This window comes from Monodon monoceros, unplaced genomic scaffold (assembly GCF_005190385.1).
Source record: "Monodon monoceros isolate NGI ecotype Baffin Bay Population unplaced genomic scaffold, NGI_Narwhal_1 Super_Scaffold_13, whole genome shotgun sequence".
Taxonomy (NCBI): Eukaryota; Metazoa; Chordata; class Mammalia; order Artiodactyla; family Monodontidae; genus Monodon; species Monodon monoceros.
Genome location: NW_021703769.1, coordinates 44,160,727 through 44,163,845, shown reverse-complemented (window position 1 = coordinate 44,163,845; position 3,119 = coordinate 44,160,727). Strand labels below are relative to the sequence as shown.

The following is a 3,119-nucleotide window of genomic DNA, read 5'->3' as shown; positions in this document are numbered from 1 at the left end:
GCTATATGGTTATTAATTATAGCTTAGAAATCATTTTATGTATGAAGTGCTTTTTATTTATTAAGACCAGCATAAATTTTCCCATGACATTCAGGGTATAAAATGCCGTGGTTCTCTCTCTTTTTTTTTAAAGTATCAAATTAAATTCAGCTTGAGCTCCCACTCACCAGCCTAGGGAAGAAATCCAGGATCTGTGATGTTTTGGGGGGGGGGTCCTTCCTCCATCCTCTCCCCTAATTCCAGAGAGCCTCAGGGATTACTCAGTTGGGGAAAATGGGGATGTCCCTGTCTTCACATGTGGGTGACTGGCCGTCATTGCCATTGCTTCTGGCTCAGGCCCCCTGGTCCATCTGAGGCTGGCCAGCTCCCTATAAGCCATGTCCACCCCCTGAGCCCTCTGCTGCTGGGACCTGGCATTTGGCACTGTAACTCCATGGGATTCACTGGTGTAGGTAGGACTTGGAGTCATCTGGCCTTCCCCAGTTGTGGAATTTTTTTTTTTTTTTGTGGTATGTGAACCTCTCACTGTTGTAGCCTCTCTTGTTGTGGAGCACAGGCTCTGGACATGCAGGCTCAGCGGCCATGGTTCACGGGCCCAGCCACTCCGCGGCATGTGGGATCTTCCCAGACCAGGGCATGAACCCGTGTCCCCTGCATCGGCAGGTGGACTCTCAGCCACTGCACCACCAGGGAAATCCCCCATTTGTGGAATATTGCCCTTCTCTGCAGCAGCATCTTGCCTGGGAGCAGGTCCTCCAATCTCTGACTATGAAAGCCCCTAGCTTCCCTCCACACCACCAACCTGGACAGTCCTCCAGTCCTCCTCATCCTCGAAGGTAGGAGAAAGGTGCACTTTGCTCCAGGTAAGTCTATAGCAGTGACATAAACACAAGATACCAGCAAGTTTTTCATACCCCTTAACAGACTAAACAGATCTAGAAAACAAACAACAACAAAAAATCTTGTGCTCACTTCAGTAGCACATATACTAAAATTGGAACAATACAGAGAAGATTAGCATGACCCCTGTGCAAGGTTGACATGCAAATTTATGGAGTGTTCCATACTTTATTCTGACTTCAGACTATACTATAAAGCTACAGTCATCAAAACAGTTTGGTACTGGCACAAGAACAGAAATATAGATCAATGGTGCAGGATAGAAAGCCCAGAGATAAATGCACTCACCTAGGGTCAACTAATCTATGACAAAGGAGGCAAGAATATACAATGGAAAAAAGACAGTCTCTTCAATAAGTGGTGCTGGGAAAACTGGACAGCTACATGTAAAATAATGAAATTAGTACACTCCTTAACACCATATACAAAAATAAACTCAAATGGATTAAAGACCTAAATGCAATACTGGATACTATAAAACTCTTAGAGAAAAACATAGGCAGAACACTGTCTGACATAAATCTCAGCAATATCTTTTTTGATCCACCTCCTAGAGTAACGAAGATAAAACCAAAAATAAACAAATGGGACTTAGTTAAATGTAAAACCTTTTGCACAGCAAAGGAAAACATAAGCAAAACAAAAAGAAAACCAACAGAATGGGAGAAAATATTTGTAAACGAAGCAACCCACAAGGGATTAATCTCCAGAATACGCAAACAGCTCATGAAGCTCAATATCAAAGAAGCAAACAACCCCATCAAAAAATGGGCAGAAGATCTAAACAGACATTTCTCCAAAGAAGACATACAGATGGCCAAAAGGCACATGAAAAGATGCTCAACATCACTAATTATTAGAGAAATGCAAATCAAAACTACAATGAGATATCACCTCACACCAGTCAGAATGACCATCATCGAAAAATCTACAAACAATAAATGCTGGAGAGGGTGTGGAGAAAAGGGAACCCTTCTACACTGTTGGTGGGAATGTAAATTGGTACAACCATTATGGAGAACAGTATGGAGATTCCTTAAAACAGCAAATATAGAACTACCATATCATCCAGCAATCCCCCTGCTGGACATACATCCAGAGAAAACCATAATTCAAAAAGATACACGCACTCCAGTGTTCATTGCAGCACTGTTTACAATAACCAGGACATGGAAGCAACTTAAACGTCCCTCGACAGATGAATGGATAAAGAAGAGGTGGTACATATGTACAAGGGAATATTACTCAGCCATAAAAACGAATGAAATAATACCATTTGCAGCAACACGGGTGAACCTAGAGATTGTCATACTGATTGAAGTGAGTCAGACAGAGAAAGACAAATATCATATGATATCATATGTGCTTATATGTGGAATTAAAAAAAATGGCACAAATGAACTGATTTACAAAACAGAAACAGAGTCACAGATGTAAAAAACAAACTTATGGTTACCAGGGGGAAAGGTGAGGAGGGATAAATTGGGAGATTGAGATTGACATATACACACTACTATATATAAAATAGAGAACTAATAAGGACCTACCGTATAGCACAGGGAAGTCTACTCAATACTCTGTAATGACCTATATGGGAAAAGAATCTTAAAAAGAGTGGGTATCTGTATATGTACAACTGATTCACTTTACTGTACACCTGAAACTAACACAACATTGTAAATCAGCTCTACACCAATAAAAATGTGAAAAAAAATCCTACAAATATCTGCTCATTGCAATGTTCTCAGTGTATAAAACATAAGATGCTCTGTAGAATTAAGATGCAAAGGGAAGGAGAGGAAAAGTTTTGAGGAAACTTTAGGCAGCTTTCCCTCCAGTTTTGTCTCTCATGCTGGCTCTGTGTCCTGTATTTCTATAGTGACATAGCTGAGGTGTTAGAGTATGTGCAGATTGCGTCTTGTTTTCTTTCAATAATTTTGGATTGTCATGCTTCATTCTCAGGAAATATGTCTGAAAATGAAGTGAGGATGCCAGCCTCATAGTTTACACCAGGACAAACAAGCCTCTCTCTTCCCTCAGCCAGGCACACACGGTCTCAAAGAGACTTGTGGGCATAAAAGAAGGCTAAAACTAAAACAAGACGATAAACATCGTCTCATGGTGGCATCTGCCGGAACTGATTTTCTTAACCATTTCTCTCGATTGTTTCCCCTTTTTCACAGTTTTTTGTAACTCTCTCATTAATGTCTAGCTATATT

General features: G+C 40.8%; 1 non-coding gene across 1 annotated transcript; it reads left to right on the top strand.

Annotated features, from left to right (window-relative positions):
* The first annotated feature begins 964 nt into the window (after positions 1–964).
* Positions 965–1,071, top strand: LOC114895111. The gene has a single exon (XR_003793420.1). It is a non-coding gene; the product is annotated as a U6 spliceosomal RNA (small nuclear RNA).
* Positions 1,072–3,119: the final 2,048 nt, after the last annotated feature.